Source organism: Diabrotica undecimpunctata, chromosome 1 (assembly GCF_040954645.1).
Source record: "Diabrotica undecimpunctata isolate CICGRU chromosome 1, icDiaUnde3, whole genome shotgun sequence".
Classification (NCBI taxonomy): domain Eukaryota; kingdom Metazoa; phylum Arthropoda; class Insecta; order Coleoptera; family Chrysomelidae; genus Diabrotica; species Diabrotica undecimpunctata.
The window spans coordinates 3,882,330-3,903,617 of NC_092803.1; positions in this window are offsets into that span (position 1 = coordinate 3,882,330).

Genomic DNA, 21,288 nt, shown 5'->3' on the forward strand with positions numbered 1-21,288 from the left:
TAGAAAGCTAATCGAGGAGCTAAAAGCCGATATTGTGATGGGGAAACCTATCGATGCAACAGTTACGAGATATAGCTTTAACAATAAGTTCACAATTAAGATACCAGGCAGGGAAGACTGGAATAAAGGTGTACCCATACAAGCTGCTGCTACCTGGTACACGGATGGCTCAAAAACATCGGAGGGTGTGGGAGCCGGCATAGTAGGGACAAATCAAGGGATAGATTTCCCGGTAAGTCTATCTAAGGATGTGACAGTTTTCCAGGCGGAAATAACTGAAATCCATCACTGCGTGGAAGAAATAGAAAGGCAGGAAAGAACGTTCTGTTCAGTTGCTATCTTCACAGATAGTCAGGCAGCGCTTAAGGCACTCAATTCCGTAGAGGTCAATTCTAAGCTAGTATGGGATTGCGTGTGTGCCCTAAATAAACTAGGAGACCGTAACAAGGTTACGGTAGCCTGGGTACCGGGGCACGAGGGTCATAAGAGCAATGAAAAAGCAGATGAAATGGCCAAACAAGGCTCATCATTGCCATTTATTGGACCGGAACCCTTCTGCGGAGTTGCTAAATCAGTAACAAGAACGGCTACAAGGAAGTGGGTAGCTCGCAAATCTCTGGAATGGTGGAGGAATTCACCAGGACAAAGACAGGCGAAACAGTTCATTACAGAACATTCGCCAAAATTTACGGCAGACCTAATAAGCAAAGACAGGAAAACAGTCAAGGTCATAGTAGGTCTTCTAACAGGGCACTGTAAGCTGAATAGGCACTTGAAGCTGATGGGATTATCAGATGATGACCTGTGCAGATTCTGTCACCTCGAAGAAGAAACAGCAGAGCACATTTTATGTCAGTGTGACAGTCTGGCAAATGTGCGGTTCTTTGCATTAGGAGAAGAAAATCCACCGGCAAATAGCTACATGGAAGGTATAGTCTCGAAGCTACTAGACTTTATAAAAAGGGTCAGGCTAGAGAATGTTATCTAGGACTAGAGGACCACAATAGATCTGAAAAAGTCGCAGTGGAATAGGCCGAAAGGCACCTCTCTTAATCTAATCTAATGAAGATACACCAACCAAACATATACAAGACTTGCAAGATAAGATAGAAGATATAGATCAAGCAAATGATGGCATAATTAAGGCTCTAAAAGAATCGGAAAGAGAATACTGTCTGACCGTTCTGACACATAAAGAAAAACTAGCCCAAAATACCAAGGAGCTAATAGGTAAAAGAAGACAGCTGACGGAAAAATACGGCTACAACTACACAACAATGAAAAAATTAAATAACCATATCCACTGGTCAATCCGAAAAGACTTAAGAGAAAACAGTACAAGAGAAATAACTAAAATAATTCAAAAAAACAAAAATTTAAAAGTTTTGATGCGAAATATGAACAACATAGGCAAGAAAAATATGTACAAAATAAAAAACAAAGATGGAAACATTACTACTGATAGAAACAAAATCCTTGAGGTTGTTGAATCCTTTTATCGCGAAATGTGTGAGCACCGACGAAAGGTAAGATCAGCCACCGCCCATAATTAATGCCAGAAATCAAAATTAATGCCAGAAATAACTTCATACGAAATCAAAACGGCTCTTTTAGAAATGAAAAATAACAAATCCCAGTGATGACGGAGTAGTGATCGAAGTGATCAAACTAGGTGGAAATAAAATTATCCAAGCTTTGGCCAAGCTTTTCACCGAATGAATCTATCAAGGAAAAGCTTCTTCTCAATGGAATAATGCAGTTATTACTTTATTACACAAGCAAGGAGACATAATAGATTTAAAAAAACTACCGTTCTATCAGTTTGCTTACACACATATATAAACTTTTTACAAAAAAAGACTGGGCGCTAAATTAGACTCCTATCAGCCTAGAGAACAAGTACTTGTCGACCACTTACTAGTGATAAAGAGCCTGATAGAGAAGACCGCAGAGTACAAAAAACCATTGGCTCTGATATTTGTCGACTAGGAGAAAGCATTCGATACCATAAGCCATCAAAAAATAGACCATCGCTACACTAGCATAATCAAATATATCTACCAAAATGCCACAGCTAGCGTAAGACTATGTGAACAAGAAACAAATAAATTCTGTATATAGCGAGGAGTACGGCAAGAAGACACTGTCTCTCCAAAGTTATTCACGACGCTTTTAGAACATACTTGTAAGAAGGCACATCTGAACGAGTATGATATTAAGTCATTTAATATTTGCAGATGACATCGTCCTTATAGCCGATCGTATGGATGATGCAATAATAAAGTTTAAAAAATTATATCACGCTTCGTTGGAGGTCGAACTGAAGAGTAATATAAACAAGACGCAAATCATGACTAATCTGGTGCTAAAACTAAATATTGCTGTCGGTAGAAGTGATATTGTGCAGCCCACATCGTATAAGTACCTAGGACATGAAGTTGGGCAGAGATAACCAGACATGTAAGCTCTCACATCGCATAGGATTAGCCTGGACAGTGTTTGGTAAATTAAACTATGTATTTAAATCGGATCTACCCATATGTGTGTTACCTTTACTCACTTATGGAGCGGAAATATTAACACTCACACAAAAGGTAGTTAATAAGATTCGCGTGACTCGGATGGCTATGGAGCGCCACATGTTGGGTGCCTCCAAATGGGTGCACCAAATCCCAAACGAAGAAATACGTTGTAGAACAAAAACAACAGACGCTATGGAAAAAATCGCGTCGTTAAAATGAAATTGGACAGGACACGTCGCCAGATTATCAGACAACCGATGGACAAAACGTATTTTAGAGTGGAGACCAAGACAAGAAGCAATGCGGAGCAGAGGACGCTTACCAACTAGATGGACTGGCGAGCTGAAGTGTGTTAGCAATAAGTGGATGCAAGCCGCACAAGACAGAGACAGATAGAAAGAGCTGAAGGAGACCTATGTACAGCAGTGGACGCATACAGGTTGATAATAATAATGATGATACTACGTAAATGGAACTATATTACTGGATATTAGTATTGTTAAGAAATTCTTTACCTAATGTATGGTATTGGTAGTTACGACTTTTTACCTCTATTACTTTAAAGAGGTAATATGTAAAATAAAAATCGTAAGTGATTACAAAAATAATATATTCTCTATTGAGAAATGCAAAAACCAAATCACAATGTTTGAAACAAAAAAATAACTCGTTAAGTAAAAAATATATAAAACCTAAATATGTTTACTTTAGTTATCGCTGTCACCTGCTTGCTGCTTTTAAATAATTGACAACTGTTGGTAGAAATTATGAAGTTGGACCGGGATCCACTGGCAAAGCTTTAACAAATGTTCATATATTTTTTTGTAGAATTCGTACGCTTAGTAGGTAATTGATCAGGGAATGGTAATTGAGTCCTCGCTTATCTTGTGACATTAAAACTCATAAAATTTTGGTTTGTAAAGTTTGTTTTATAAAAAAATTGTTAAGGGCGACGCAGCACGAATTTGAAAGTGCACCATAGTTGAAATAAGGAACTCTTGTTTTTCATTATTCCGTTTTTTACCAATACATGGTGACTGAGGTTTGACATATCTTCTTCTTCTTCAGTGCCTTATCCGGTCCGGATGTTGGCGATCATCAAGGCTATCATGGTTTTGTTGACTGCTCTGCGAAACAGCTCCGCTGAGGTCATCCCAAACCATTGTCGGAGATTTTTCAACCACGAGATACGACGGCGTCCCGGTCCGCTTCTGCCAAATACTTTACCCTGCATAAAAAGTTGAAGAATTCGATATTTTTCTTCGTTCCGCATCACGTGGGCGAGGTACTCAAGCTTACGTTGTTTAATTAAATTAAGCACTTCTTTTTCTTTTGTCATGCGCTGTAGGACCTCAACGTTGGTGACATGGTCGACATAAGATATTTTTAGTATCCTTCTGTATATCCACATCTCGAAGGCTTCGATTCGTTTTTCAGTGGCTTGCGTCAGTGTCCAGGCTTCAACTCCATATAGTAACACTGGAAGAACGTAGCACCTCACTATCCGCATCTTGGTTCCCAAACTGAGATCGCTGCAGCACAGCAAGGATCTCAACTTAATAAATGTAGACCGTGCCATTTCAATTCTGGATCTAATCTCTTGAGCGTAGTCCCATTGTACGTTGAGGGTAGTTCCGAGGTAAGTGAATCTGTCGACTCTCTGGATCTCTTCGCTACCTGCCATTAGTGCCCCGGGATCTAAATTTGTACGGCTGACAACCATGAATTTAGTTTTCTTAATATTGAGGTTCAGTCCGTATGTTACGCTCACAGTTCGCACTCGGTCTAGTAAGGCCTGCAGATCGTTTAGGCTGGTTGCTAGTAACACGGTGTCATCGGCGTAGCGGATATTATTGATGTATTCACCGTTCACTCGGATTCCCATATCTAGGTTTGTGAGGGCTCCATTAAAAATCTCCTTAGAGTATATATTGAAAAGAGTCGGCGATAGCACACATCCTTGCCTTACTCCTCGCATGATCTTCACTTGGTCGGTCAGCTGGTCTTCGACCTTGACTTGAGCACGCTGGTTCCAGTATAAATTCATGATGATTCGAATGTCCTTCTCATCCAATCCTACTCTTTGTAGTGCGGTGACCATCTTCTGGTGCTGACAACGGTCAAATGCCTTGGCGTAGTCAATAAAACAAATATAGACATCACAACTGACATCGCGGCATCTCTGAAGTAGGACTTGTAAGGTGAAAAGTGCTTCACGTGTACCCATAGAATTGCGGAATCTGAATTGCATTTCACCGACATTTTCTTCGCATTTCTTGTAAATTCTGGCATGTATGATTTTAAGAAAAATTTTAAGTGCATGACTCATAAGACTGATAGTTCGGAAATCTTCGCACGTTTTCGCAGATCGTTTTTTTGGTAGCGTTACAAATGTTGACAATATTTGTTTGACATATAATATTTCGAAATTTTTGAAATTCGATACCTCCTTTTCCATCACAGTTGCAGCTGTAGAGCGGATTAACTGCTGTCTGTCCCAAGGCGTAACGATTTCCATATTTGCTTGTTTTTTTAACGTCCTTTCAATAAAACCATGAACATGGTCTGCCTCCATGTGAGTATGCTCTCTCAACAAAAACTTTTGGTCTATTGTTTTTAAATTTGGACATATTTTTAGTTGCCATAGGTAACTGAATATTAGCATTATATTACGATTTTGACTGGGATAAACGTCAGACCAAATAATTAAATGTTCTACTGTAGAATGTGCAAGAATGTGTAATGCTAAAGCAATTTTCTGTCTACCTCTTTCTGCTTTCGATTCGTCCCACAGCATGTACTAATCCTTATTTGTGGTGGAATCATAAATTGTCAGGTTTAGTGTCCATAACTTTAAAGAATAAAAGCTTTGATTATTTGTGAGGTAAGGGGTTGGAAGACATTTTTGTAGTTCAACCATAATCACTTCCGACCATAATCAACTGATAATTTACTTGATACTTTGTTATTTTTCTGGCAGCGTCGTGAAGATGACCTTAATATTTCTGACGAACAGCAGCCGTTGCCTTATCTTGGCCACCTTGTTTGAGTTGACTAAATTTATTGCAGTCATCGCATGTATCAACTGAGGGAGTTTTGAATCCAAGGTTAAATTCGGAATTAAACATTTTTTATATAGCCACAACTTGGCGGTTTCTACTTTGCGAACTCCATCATCTTTACATTTTGAGTTCTAATTTTTATCCTTATTGAGTTCAGGTCCCAAATACTTTTTGCTAGTTTTGTTCCCTCTGTATTGGCTTTTAACAGGGAAACAAATCTATGTGTAAGCTCACCCTGTCGAGTATCGCGTTGCTTAATTTGTCAGACGGAACATGTCTATCTCGCATATCCAGCGATACAAATCCCCCTGTATAATATTTTTCAAGGCATTGCCCACCACAGTTTCTGATATGCCTAGTGTATTGAGAAAGAATACTTTGCACACATCAATTTTTTGTACAGTATTACCTGATTTTATATTAAAGTTGTAACTTATGGTTTGTTTTCTCTGGTCATGTCGTAATTCATTCCGATAATAGAAGTAACTTCCAAGGGGCAAGTAATTATTTTTTGAACTTATTTAATTTACTTAATAGCAAGAGTCATAATCAAAAAACTTCTTGGCTAATAATGATATAAAATGGAGTTTCATATTGGCAAAATCTCCACTTTGCGAAGCTGCAGTGAAGTCGTTAAAGTTTCACCTCCGACGTATTTTGGGGAAAAGCTTGATTCGTTTTGATGGTCAATTTCGATTTTAAAACACCGCGATTATGAATCAATTTACCCATTTCGTCTTCATCCAACAAATTCCGGAAGAAAATGGTTACCCGAACAGACTTACCAGATTTCACAGAATTCAGCAGTTGTATCAACAGTTTTGGATATCCTGGTCTCGAGACTACCTTTTAACGCTGCAAAAACGCTCAAAGTGGCAGAAAGAAGTATCAACCAATTTACAGGTTCATTATCTCGTCGTAGTTATAAAAGAATGTGGACCACCATTGAAATGGCCGATGGCAAAGGAAGGACGGTGTAACCCAGTTGGAATATTGTGAAAATAGCGATAACTAAATTCTGTATTTTACCAGAGACAGATACTGAACTTTAGTTTTTTATTTTAAGTTGTTTTATTACGCCATTTGTATTTGTTCGCTTTAAGTTTGGCACTTTTCTATGTTTTTAGTAATAGTTTGCGTATTGAAAGTGTAACCTTTTAAGGTGGCCGGCATGTTGCTACGTGAAAGGCAATTTAAAAAATTTAGCTATAACGTTGCAAGAATTACAAAAAGAGTCAGTATAGTACACTCTGTCTTCCCCCCGATGCCATACAGAATAAGAAGGGGAACGAAGTTAGCAGCGATCGAATTGACACAATATAATTGTTTTATAAAAGGAAAGTAAATATAGTTTCAAGTGTATCACTTTTTTCTAAAATTAAAAAGAAATTCTAAATTAGCTCTCGACAGATGTCTGCTTTTTTCTTTAGGTCTATGACGATCTGTAGATTTGGAAGAGAAGTGTGATGCCACATATTGACGTTTTAATTCCCAACTCTTTTTTTTACCAATAATTTTCAAAAATCTTTTTTACTTCGTCGGTGAATTTGTTCAGGCAATTTTGTCTACATGGCGCACAACATGGTTTCATTGATTTTACTTTTTTACCAGACTTAGCAATATGCTCTTCTTCTAATTAAGTGGCTGCATCTCGTTGGGTTACATTCCAGGTTTTTATTTTTTTGATACATTTTTTTGTTTCTGGAATCTCTGACAAAAGTTGAAGTGGTGGTGATTTAGAACTCGAGCCAGCAGTTTCGTGATTATTTGACTTCTCTACAGCTTATCATTTCTGCACAATACTTTCTGCAATGTCCATACCGTGCGTATTGGTCTCCTCGTCATCAAACTACTTGACTAAGAATCATTAACGCTGTCATCATCATCCTCTGAATAATGTCAAACAATTTCAATTTGACAACTGCTGTTAGCAATTAACAGCTAAAATGCAGGTATCAGTGATGCAGATGCACTGTTTTTCCCTACCAGCATATCTTTAATACTATCTCCAATTGTTGTCGGCTCTCCATTACCATTGACACTAACAAAAAGGGAAATAAATAAATTGCTGGTGTGGGAGCGTAAAATTCTTCGAATGATATATGGCCTTACTGAGACAGCATGACAAACGAATGGAGGGCAGATACAATAACGAGCTAGTCTCTATTCGGAAAAGAAAATCTAGTCAGATATATAAAGGCCAATAGACTCAGATGGGCAGGGAATGTGATAAGCAGTAACGACAATCGCCTTATTAACAATGTGTTCTGGGAAATGCCAGAGGGAAGAAGGTCTGTAGGGCGTCCTTGAAAAAGGTGGAAAGATGCAGTCAAAGCAGATCTAGAGAAAATGGGAATGCGACAATGAGAATTACTGGCACAGGACCGACAAACATGGAAGGCAATAGTAAACGCGGCAAAGACTCACGAAGAGTTGTAGCGCCATTGATGATGATTATGTCCATTACCATTATCAATAAGAGCAATTGATTCACAATCAATACTATATATAGCTTATTGGAAGACAAACTCTGATCATTTTTTTCTTAAACAATAGGAATCATTTTATTACAGGTAAAAAGTCATATCTCCACTAGAACTGCTTATTAATTCATAAATATACGTTAAAATTAGCTCAAATTAATTAAAAAATAATAATAGCATACAAAATTAGCACTGTATTATCAGTGAAAATAAATTTAACAAAGATTGAACAGCTATTTACTATAAGTAGGTACATAACCTTATTTTTCTCACCTTGTTGTAAATTACCTCGCGTTTCATAATTTAAGACACTCTTGCACTAAATAATTGACGTAAATGTTTGGTTTCATTAGAAGTCACGTTCACTCTAACGTCAATATAAGCAATATATATTATATGATTTAATGTAACAACAGAGCTGCTATTGTTTACCACTACCGCATACCAAAGCATACTATCGTGTACACACGTATCCATGGATATACTACTGTTTACCGCAACTGACTAATGGAGTTGCTATTGTTTCTAAACGTCTTATCTCGGCAACTAGTAATGCTGGTTGTACTATTTTTTGCCACCAGATGCTATGCAAATCTGCAACAACAAGAGCGTGGTATTAACTCCATTCGGCAAAAGCATTTCCTCAGCTACCTAAGGAAAGGAATGTTTAACGATAGAACGTTTGAAACAAATAGAAAAGCTAAAAAAACAAATAAAAATAAACTGTATAAAAGCAAAATAGGAAAACAAAAAACAAAATAGGTATATTCATGGAAGGCAACCATATATACGTATTTCTGACTATTGGTCATCTTCAGTACAGCACAGCCATCCATGTTAGAAAAGAAGCATGTCACCTTGGGAAAGGATCACTACAGGAGCAAAGCGACCAATTTGTGGCATTAAAGTTAGAACACCCTGATGGTTTTTGTTAGAATTATAACCTTTTCACAAAATCAACTGTTAGTATTGTATTCAAAATTTAATAATAAATATATTGTAAATTATAAAATTTCCCTTTAATGCCTAGACCTTCAATACTTGTCGAGCTAAATAAATAATTATCCCGCAAAAAGTCCATCTCTGAAACAGAACCCGTCTGCCCGGTATAAGGTATCACCGTTAAAATTAAAAGCTGAGAATTTGAAAGAACGTGTTAGATAAAGGAAAAGTCTAATAGAGATAGAACTGCGACAGTATGTAAGGACAACGCGCGGATAACGATGGACGTGCTCAAAACAAAAATGAGCCAATGAAACCGGAAACTTCCTTTACTCGACGAAAAAACTTTCTTATTGGATACGACGAGATGCAGATCAAGATTTGTTATTTTCTACAAATTCGTAAACTTTTTAAAATACCTAGAAACGTATAAAAGTGATTTTTTTATTAAATTTATAAATATAAGCAGGTGTTCATTTACCGGATTACGTACAAGGTATTAATAATTTATAGTAAAAGCAGGCATGCCTAAGATGTATATTTTGAGAAATAAATAAAATAAAATTAAAAATGAAAAACTATGAGTGAATTATTTTCCATCTTTTTCTAATGCTTAAGTTATCTATAATTTTTATTTTCCTATCTATTTTTTATAATAAATATCCATACTTATTTGTCTTCTATACTTACCCTATCTTGTAGAGAAGTATGTTGCAAGTTCTAATTAGCCTTAAAGTTTTTATTTCAATTTTTTCCACCAAAATTTCACGAATGTTTTGTGTTTTCTCCATCTAAATTGCATTTTTTTAAGGACTCTTCTTAATGAAGTTTCTGACATATGGATATCTAACTCTTCCATAATTTTAATATTTAACTATTTAACAGTAACACGATACTTTTTTTTATGAAAATAATATATTATTCGGCGAATATCCCTAATTTAATATTCAGGCAAATTTGTAATTGTTGATTTCCTAACGAAGTTTTTTCTTGGACTGGAAAATGGGGAAACAACATTAAAGCTAAGCTTTGATGTTGTTTTCCTATTCACAAGAATTCCCCTAGAAGACGTTCTGAATTTAATTAAGGGGCTAGTTTCCAAGGATATGGTTGAATTATACCGTATTTGAAAAAGCGCGAAACGCGTTCAACAATATGAAAAAATGGTTCACAAGCAAAATCTCAATGGAACTAAAATTAAGACTGGTCAAGTGTTATGTCTTCCCGGTCTTGTTCTATGCAGCAGAGGCATGGACCACAACGGAAGAAACCCTGAAGAAACTAGAATCCTTTGAGCTGTGGATATATCGCCGTATTCTTCGGATATCCTGGACAGACCACATCACTAACGTGGAAGTAATGCAGAGAAAAGGCAAAAGCAAAGAAATAATCTTCACCGTAAAGAAACGGAAGCTTGAGTACTTCGGGCATGTCACTAAGTACCGGCTGCTACAGTTAATAGTCCAAGGAAGAATCGACAGTAGGAGGGAACCGGGAAGAAGACGACACTCATGGATGCATAACCTGCGACAATGGTTCGGACTAACATCGACCGAACTGTTCAGAGGTGCCGTAAACAAAGTCAAAATAGCCTTGTTAATAGCCAACGTCCGAAACGGATAGGGCAAAGGAAGAAGGAAGATACCGTATTTACCTCACTACCACCTACTTTTCATGGAAAGACCAGATTTATGAACAGATAGATGGAGTAGCAATGGGAAGCTCACTAAGCCCGGTCGTAGCCAACCTTTTCATAAAGCATCTAGAGAAGAGGGTAATGGACTCAGCATACAAGCCAAGGGTATGGTTTAGATATGTCGATGACACTTTTGTGATTTGGGGTCACGGAGTAGAAAAACTTAACGATTTCTTGTCTTATATAAACACACTACATCCAGATATTCAATTTACGATGAAAACAGAGAAAGATCAACAACTGGCGTTCCTTGATGTATTAGTAAATCGAAAGTAAGGTTACTTAGGACATAAAGTGTATCGAAAACCTACACACACGGACAGATACTTAAACAGGAACTCAAATCATCATCCAAGCCAAAAACAAGGTATCATCAAAACTGGCGGTGGGCGAAGAGAATTTGTGAACCACGGCATCTACAAAGTGAACTTCTTCATATTGAAAAAGCGCTTACCTCTAATGGTTATACCAGAAGAAAAATGCATAAAGCGATAAACAAGGTCTCTAGAAGAAAGGGCGAAGAAATAGAAAAATAGAACAAAGGCCTAAGAAAGGTAAGGCGGCTGGATTTGATAAAATCACAGCAGAAATGCTTAAAAACATGGGCGACAAGGGCATTGAACTGCTAACCAAAGTATGTAATAGGGCATGGAGTGAGAGCCGAATACTAAAAGATTGGGAAGTGGGAGTTATTCTACCCATTTTCAAAAAGGGAGACAGACGCGAATGTAGTATCACATTTTTACTATCAAGAAACTAATACAAAACGCACGGAACTCAAGCACTGAGTTATACCAAGCCTTTATAGACTTTAAAAAGGCACTTGATAGTACTTCAAGGAATGTGATTGACATATGTTTAAAAAAGAAAGGTGTAAAAATCAAAAAAACAGAATCAGAACCGATAATATGGAATCCGAAGAGTTCATAGTAAATGAGGGTCTACGTCAAAAAGGAGTCCTAGGTCCCATACCGGACATAGAAATCTAGAAGCAGTGTGGATCTCAGAGTGTGCATACGCAGACAATCTAGTGATATTTGGGATAAATAAAGAAGCACTCAATCGAAATTTACAAGTATGGAACGCTGCAATAATTAAACGAAAGTTGAGGATCAATAATGAGAAGACGAAAGTAATGGTATGTGGAAAAAGTAGAAAATAAACGAAGATAACACTTAACGAAAATACACTTGAGCAAGTCGTTACTTACAAATACTTGGGAGTATAAATAGTGAACAGAGGAACTGAAGAAACTGAAATAAGTTCCAGAATAGAAAGTGCTGCTCGGATGTACCACGCAATTAAAAGTACGTTTTTGTCGTACAAAGGAGTATCCCAAAAAGCCAAAGTGACGATATAAAAGACGGTGTTTGGGCCGATTTTAAATTTTGGTAGTGAAAGTTGGACGCTTACCGATACATTAAAATCGAAAATGCAGAGCATAGAAATGAAGTTTCTTAGAAGAATAATGGATATAACCAGGTTAGACAGGATTAGAAATGAGGCAGTCAGAACATCTTAAGGTCCAACCAATTATTAAGAAAATTGAAGAGACCCAACTGAAATGGTATGGACACATGGTTAGAATGAATTAAGAAAGACAAGTTAAAAATGTATGGGAAGCCAGAAGACAAACCAACAGACCAAGGGGCAGGCCAATGAAGACATGGGATGATGTAACCTCAATCATATAGACACGAGGAATAAGCAAGAAACTAAGCAAAGAGATAAGAAGCAATGGAGAAAAAATGAACGTACAACTAACTAATGACATTACACCGATATAATAAACCAGAAGTGAAGGTATCCAAATTTTTCTTTCCAAAAATATTAAATTTAATGAATATTTTTATCTTCATTTCCGTTGTCTTCTTACTGACACTTGCAAACACTATGACGCTTATAACATGAAAATAAAAAGCTGTGTAGGTGTAGAATGGAAACAGAAAAAGAATTATACCTACGGATTGTAGAAGCTGCTGGAAGTGGAATAAAGCAAGATGCAGTCAATGATAAAGATACCACAATAGTAATTACATTTGATTTAATGAAAACTTAAGCTATTCCTAGTACTTCTACGTGAGTGGCTTATCACAAGAGCTGTGGACGTATTATTTTGGCCTCCAAAATCTAACGACAGGTTAGGTACATATGTAAGTATGGCATGAAAGCATAGCCTCACGTGTCTTACAAGAAATTGATTCTTGCATTTTATACTACGTAAAAACGTATGTTAACATACCGGTTTTGATTTTGTACAGCGATCAATGCGGACGTCAGAATCGAAATATTAAACTGCCATCTATTTGTACATACATGACTATCTCCAATACCTTCAGTTCCACAGTCATACGTTACAAGTTTCTAGTTTCCGATCACTCCTATTTGCCATGTGACAGAGACTTTGGAGAGATTGAAAAACAAAAGCGATATTTTAAAGACATCTTTGCCAGACAATTGGGTAAAAGTTATTTCCAGTTCCAAAAAGAATAATAAATTTCAGGTATTTAAAATGACCTCTAAAAATTTTAAGTGTACTGAAAAACTAGAGAAGTTACTTACAAAACGAAAAAAAGGGGAGCAAAATATAAAAAAAAATGGCTTAAAATTCAGTGAATAATGTTCAAAGTAGAAGAGTCCTTTAACATTTATTTTAAATAGTCTAATAACGAGAGTATATTATTTAATTGTGTTGACGTCTCAAAAAAAAAAGAACAGGCGTCTTTCAAATATAAACAGAAGACTTCTACTTGGACATCCTCTATCCTGCTGGAAGATCCATAGAGCAACTAAAATATAAAGACTTTCAGAGTCTTCTTCCTAACATTCCGCTAGTCTATCCTGGATTTTACACAAACGTCGAAGCAATAGATAATGATATTGGATCGGAAACAGATGAATACATCACCCAAGTTAAAGTTTTGTTTTTTCGTACAAGCTTAATATTTGACATAGTGGCCCAAATGACTTTTTTTGTATAAGAAAAGATTGCTTATTCGACTCATATATTGTATAAAGTTCCAGGAATGTTTGTGTAAGTGAATAGAAGAATATTGGTTCTTAAAAAAGAAGAAAAAGAAAAGAAAAAAAGAAGAATGGTTTTATTTTTAGCTCAATTCTTTAGTTGCCGATATCTCAAAACATCAATTTTACACTTAGGCTATTGTGCTTCTGAGCGATTCATGCATTACTGAGTAACAACTAGTGTAAGGACAGATGTAAAAATAATGATAAATTTCATGTAAAAGTTTTCTACCTCATAGATTTTCTTCCGAGTTACTTAATATTCAATTTTGATTTACGGATAATATTATACAGCTACTACACTTTTAAAGCAGAAAATATGAGCTTCTCGCAATCTGTTTACATTATACCTTCATTATTATAAAAATTAGATTAATCTAATTTGTCAGTTTCATATCCACATATGTAGGGATATAAAAATATTTCCATTGTGCTGTAGGCAATTCTATATCTGTAATTTATTTCAGGGAAATTCTGATTATTGGGAAATTTTGGAAGCGAAGGCAGAAATGATAGAGGCAAACAACTACTGACTTTCCTTTTGGAAAACAATCTCTATCAAATGAACAGCTTCTTTAAAAAGAAAAAACACAGAAGATGGACATGGGAAAGTCCTGATGGAAAAACAAGGAACGAAATTGACTATTTCTTAACAAACAAAAAAGAATTGTTTAAAGACGTAAATGTGCTAAACCAGTTCAGTACAAGCAGTGATCATAGGTTAGTAAGAGCTAAAATAACGATATCAACCGAAAAAGAAAGACTCAAAATGATAAATAAGAAACAACCAAAGAAATGGACAAAACCAACTAACATTCAGGAGTTCGAAAAATATATTGGTAATTCATTGAAAGATACAACAACAGCAGACATCAATATATTGAACAAACAAATTGTCAACACAATGCAACAGGCTCAAACTAAATATTGTCCGACAAGCAAAAAAGATGAAAAACTGAGTCAACCCACGAAAACCCTTATAGAACTAAGGCGACAAATGAAAGGAGATAACACTACAAGCAAAGAAGCGATAAATTAAATAAATAAGACGATCACAAAGGCAATAAGAAAAGACATAAGAAACTACAATGTAGAAAAAACAAAACAGGCAATAGAGCAAAATAAGAACATGAAAGTTCTGAAGAGGAGCGTACAAAAGGAGACAATAGAAATTAACAAACTGAGAAACAGAACTGGAGAAGAAACAACGAACAGGAATGAAATATAAAGAATAGTCGAAGAGTTCTACACAGAGTTATATAGATCAAGAAAAAAAGATAACAATACGGAACCTCCAATTACACTAAAAACTGGGGTATTAAACCAAGGATCAGATTTAATTCCCGATATAACAAAATCAGAAATCAAAGAAGCCCTGAAGAAAATGAAAAATAATCGAACCCCGGGTGAAGATGGAATAGTATCAGAAGCACTAAAAACACAGACCGATTAGCCTCCTTAGCCATATATATAAGTTGTTTACGCGAATACTAGTTAAGAGAATGGAAAGAAAATTAGAGACTTATCAACCAAGGGAACAAGCAGGATTACGAAAAAGTTACGTTACAAATGACCATCTACAAAGTATAAAAACCCTATTAGAGAAAGCAGTGGAATACAATAAACCTCTAGTTCTAATATTTATCGATTTACACAAAGCCTTTGACACAGTTGAGCTAAGCAAAATATTACAGGCGCTTAAAGAATGCAGGCTAGATTATAGATATACTAAATTATTATACAAAATATACATGCAGGCAACAACCACTGTCAAATTACATACTAATAGTAATCGCATAAAAATAGAACGGGGGGTTAGACAAGGAGACCCAATGTCACCCAAACTTTTTAATACGGTGCTAGAACATGCTTTTAAGAATTTGGATTGGATGACAAAGGGAATAAAAATAGATGGAGAATATCTAAACAACTTACGTTTCGCCGATGATATACTTATAATAGCTGAAGATCTAGGTATGGCAAAAGAGATGGTACAGGAACTCGTTGTGGATACAGAAAATGTAGGTTTAAATATAAATATCTCGAAAACAAAAATCATGACCAATTTGGTACCCAACCAGAACATCAGTATTGGCGGGAAAGAAATAGAACTCGTAGATAGATATAAATACCTGGGATATGAAATTATGGTTGGCAGGGATAACCAGACTCATGAACTGAAGAGAAGAATCGGCCTTGGGTGGGCAGCATTTGGAAAACTGAGAGAAACTTTTAAAAGTGAGCTGCCCACATGCCTAAAGAGAAAGGTATTTGATCAGTTCGTCCTCCCAGTCTTGACGTACGGAGCAGAAACACTTACCTTAACAAAAGCAGCAGCTACCAAACTGAGAGTCCGCAGAGAAGAATGGAGCGGTCCATGTTAGGAATAACTCTGCGAGACAGAATAACCAACGAAGACATCAGGAGAAGAACCGGAGTGACTGACATCATCGAGAAGATAGCCAGACTAAAATGGAGATGGGTCCTGCCCATCTCCATACATAGCCAGAATGACAGATGGGCGATGGACAAAGAGGTTATTGGAATGGAGGCCAAGGGAAGACGAGAGAAGCGTCTGTCGACCACCTACAAGATGGTCTGACGATTTAAGAAGACTCAATAAAAACTGGATAAGCGCGGCGCAAGATAGACGGGGTTGGAAACATGAGGAAGAGGCCTATGTTCAGCAGTGGACTCTTGAGGCTGGCTGATGATGATGATAAATTTAAGTCAGGACGAAGAAATCAAAAAAATTACTTGTAGAAGTTGATTCAACATAGATATTGCATAAATTGTAACAGAATTAATTAAACATAACTTTGTTAAACCGATGCCCTCTAGAACTGTAGAAAAATGCCTGACATAAATAGCTTTAGCACCATTATTCGAAATCCGCACAAACGCATTTTTCCTTTCTAAACCGCTAAAAATAACAATTCCCTTCGCACCCCTTTAAAGATAAAAATCATCCCGGATGGCCACATAATTTCTACGTATGAAGTGCCAAATCCCCACCGCTCGACCGCCGGCGGTCGGCGGCGAGGAGTAAGTGAAAGGGCGCACACATGATGGAGTACCTAGATCAGGGGATGATATCAATGTCAGCAACATGGAAAACCACTAAAAACGCGCAACTCGCCTTTAAGATGACAATGAAAAACACAACCTAAATTACGGTATTGTTTAAATTGATTACGTTTTTATTGCTGCTTGTCGTGCTGCTAGTTTATTTATGAACCTGTGAAACGTACGATGCGATGGTTTAATTAGTTTTTAAAATTTTAATTTGAATTACGCCATCTATCGCGAAATTTATGAATAAGTTATAAATATTTTCTAAAATATAAAACAATATTCAATTTTTGTCCTGTAGGGGTTTGGTTATGCAACTTTACTGAATGTCAGACATCACGCTAGCGTCGTTGTATATTCAAAAGCAGAACGACCTCTTACAGAGAATTTAATACTCTTACAAATCTTATATACTAAAAGGCTAAGCCCTTTTCTTGTGCGCAATACTCCTCCTAAACGGTGATAGGAGAATAATTTTTTCGAATAATTAATCAGATTGTTGAGTAGATTCCGCCTAAGGTTTAAAATTTAAAAAAATCGAACCGGTTTAAAAATGGCGGCCATAAAATGAATTTTTCCTATAGTAAAGTATAGGAATTCAATATTATACACAATGCAACAACGCGTCAATACTCGAATGCTGGAATGCACCAACAATTGTTTCCACTTAAGGAATATCTATAATGACCACTCAAAATTCGGGATCCTCCTGTCTCCGATTTTCATTTATGGGGTCTGTTTTACACTATCTGATGAGTTGGTATTTTTTTATTTTTATGTTTAGTTAGAAAGTATTCTGTTTCCAACAAGTGCAGCGTGTGTGAGGTGTTGTGATTGATATTTAGAGATTTAGACTACGTTTTGAGTTTAATACTTGAAGAATTAAATAATAAGGTAAGCATTACTTTGTTTTTAATTTATTAGTTAGAACTATATTATTAATTTTGTTGGGAATAAAGCCACAATTTTACTTTAAATTAGGTTTTTTTAAATAAATAAATAAATAAAAAATAAACTTATTATAAAGTAAAATTGTGGCGTATTCTCAAAAAAGTGGAACAGTAGGCGGTAGTGTAGACTAGCGCGGAGCATCATACTGTTTTCTGTATTTTTTAAATTTAAATAATATTTAAATATAAATTTAGTTAGTTAGAGTTCTCAAACCGTCTTCTTTTTCTTAAACGTGGCATTTTACAATCTAAAATACGCAAAAAAAAACTTCCGGTTTTACTTCCGTTTTTTATTTAAGAGAGGCGGAGTCTAACAATCATATTGTTTCCATTTCCTAGTGTAAAACTTTCTAAAAATCCTAAAAAACTACTGTATCGATTTTCAATTTAAAAAAATTGGCGTCGATACAATTTATTTTTAGGATTTTTGGAACATTTACACCAGGCGACGGAAACGATGGATCGTTAGACTCCGCCCCTCTTAAATATCAGCAAAGCTTACATCAAAACTCGATGTCGAGTTGGTCCGCTAGTAAATACTAAAGTTATAATTGAGGGCCCTAGAAGTAAATGGGTATAAGTGACATTTTTGTAAATATTGAGAAAACTGCATCGCTGAACTGAAAATCTTTTATTCTATTTGAAGAAAAAGAAATCTAAGCAATAAGTCTAACAGGTGCTGATTTCTAGCGGCAAGTTACTTAGCCTACAAGCCAACAATGATTAGGGCTTGGAAGAGAAGAGATACAAGTGTACTTGTATCTTTGTTAAACTCTGTCAGACTGTTAGTAGAGTTTCTTATCATTTTGGACTGTTAGTAGTGTTTTTTATATACACGTTATTATAACCTACTAGGAAAACGTAAAGTCATACTAAATAAAAGAAACAACAACAATACACCATGGTTTAGAGAAGAAATGAAAGAGAAATGTAAAGAGAAACGAGAGGCCTACACGAAGTACAAAATATCAAATACTCCAGAATTCCGAGACACCTATAAAAGAATACGAAATGAAACAAAGCAGTTGGTAGGAAGAACAAAAAATGAACACTGGGAACAGTTAACAAAAAGGATGGAAAGCGACTTCTACGGTACACAATACAAATAATGGAGATTCATAAGAAATCAACGGAAAGAAATGGCAGAATTGAAGGAATACAATAACATACCAGCAAACGAATGGAAAATATACCTGACGGAACTGTTTAAAAAAAAGGAAAATAATAATCCACACAATAACATACTTAAATTAAGACACAAAATAGAAATCAGTTTTCAGGAAGTAGAGATAGCCATAAATTCACTCAAAAATAGAAAGCCACCAAGACTAGACGGAATAACCAACGAGCCTCTAAAACATTGAGGAAAAAGTATAACCCTAGAGACGACAAAAATTATATAAAAACTAATATAGCATTGCAAGATAACAGACGCATGGAGAAACAGCATATTGATACCAATGTTCAAAAAAGGAAATAAAGAAGACCCCAACAGTTATAGAGGTATAAATTTACTGAACACCGCCTTTAAGCTTACCACAAAAGTCCTAACCAACAAAATTAATAAACTAACAACTTTATCAGATGAACAACAAGGATTCATATCCGAAATCAGACATTTAATCACAGAAAAGGCCATCGAGTACAATAAACCAGCATAGCTATGTTTTATAAACCTGACAAAGGCTTACGATCGCATCCAAGTCGAAGACGTCTTACACCTAATGTATAAAAGAAACATACCAATCAATACCATGCAAACCATCGAATACATCTACTTACATAATCGATTACAGGTAAAAGTAAATGGAAAACTAACACAGTATATACCAGTACAAAGCGGAGTCAGACAGGGTAACTCGTTAAGCCCACTTCTCTTTAATATAATAATGGACGAAATAATACAATCAGTACGTAAAGGTCATGGTTATAAAATGGGGAACAATACAACATTTTTATTAGCAATCTTTCAAAAACTTTACGGTTGGAAGTAGACTAATGGGTCGATAAGATGTTACTTTATTATGCTTTCCCTGGCTCTAGGATCATAATGATTTCAGCGAATTTTTATATTTTTGGAAAGTATGCTAAGCTTAATATACGGTTAAAGATAACTGTTAGCAAAGTAATGGTCTTTCAAAGAAGATATTTTAGTATTCGTGCCGAGATTACATCATAACCTGGAGCCCTTTGTGAGTTAGGTCTTTTGTTCTTGACTTCTGTAGGAGTAAAACTTTTGATCGAAAGAGGCATTTGATATGTTGCGCTAATTATTTCTTCCACTTCTTCATCAGTGTCTGCTGGTTCGGTTTGAAATGCGCTTGTAAGATGTTCAGCAAAGACGTCCGCTTTCTCTTTGTAGGAACGGGTCCATTCGCTATTTGGTTTACGGATGGGATGGATAGTTGTATATGATTTCTTAAGCTTGTTAATTAGACGTTCCATAACATCTAATCATATTATGTAAGGTTTGTAGTGTAATGTTCGAATGTTCTAATGTTTGCAGTTTTGATGGCTACTCTATGATTCCTACGTAGTCTATTGTATGTATACGTTGATCTATGTTGTTTCTAGATCTTTGCCAGGTTCTCCTCAAAAGATGTTTTTCAGCAATGAGTTGGCCAATGTGCAGAGAAACATTTGTGGTATGTGTTGGTTTGCGTTCAGTTTTTGGTGTAGATTACCATGCCGTTTTTTGCACAAGTGTGGTGAAATATTAAGCTGCTGTTTTTATGTCATGTAGAGATTTGATCCGTAGATTAAAATTAGTGTTTTTTCTAGGTAGGATTGAAAATCTGCCCAGTTGGTGTTTTGACGAGAATCAAGGAGGGGGTGGGTTTTTCATAACTGTGTACTTTTGCTTATAAGCTAATAATAACCGGTGTAAGATCCGATGACAGTTTATAGCTGGTGCTATTAGACACAGTTGTTTTTGGACACTCCTTTGCTTATGTAGTAGTCCAGAAGTTCTGGAAGATTTCTGGGGACACTTGGTCAGTACGTAGGGATTCCGTTGGTGTCGCAATTAAAGTTGTTGTAGGTTATTGCTTTTAAATGATTACGACCTTGTGTTGTTGTGAGTCTTGAGCCCCAGTGTGTAGGTTTCGCATTTTAGTTTCCCCTGCTACAAATTTACTGCAAAATTGAATATAGTAGTAAATATTAAATCATAATATTTCTCTGTAATTTATCTTCCATGTAGAGTCAGTTCCTTAATTACAGTTCTTCTATCTTGGGATATATTGATAACAATCTCTTTTACAGACACCTACCTAAGCTACTTTTACCAAGTATTCTGCTCGTACTCCTTCCAGAAATTATTAATTTTTTATACCAGATAATTAGGATCTGGACATTAAACATGCCCTAAAAATCCATTGGAACCACTTCTAGATTTTCCTGTCATATCCATAATTATAGTTTTTTGCTCTTGTCAGCTGTAAATATTATTATAAACTCATCTTGTTTTAGAGCTTTGATAGCTTTGCTCTTTATGAAATTTGCTTTCGATTTTGTTCTTTTATCCATTTTTTTTTC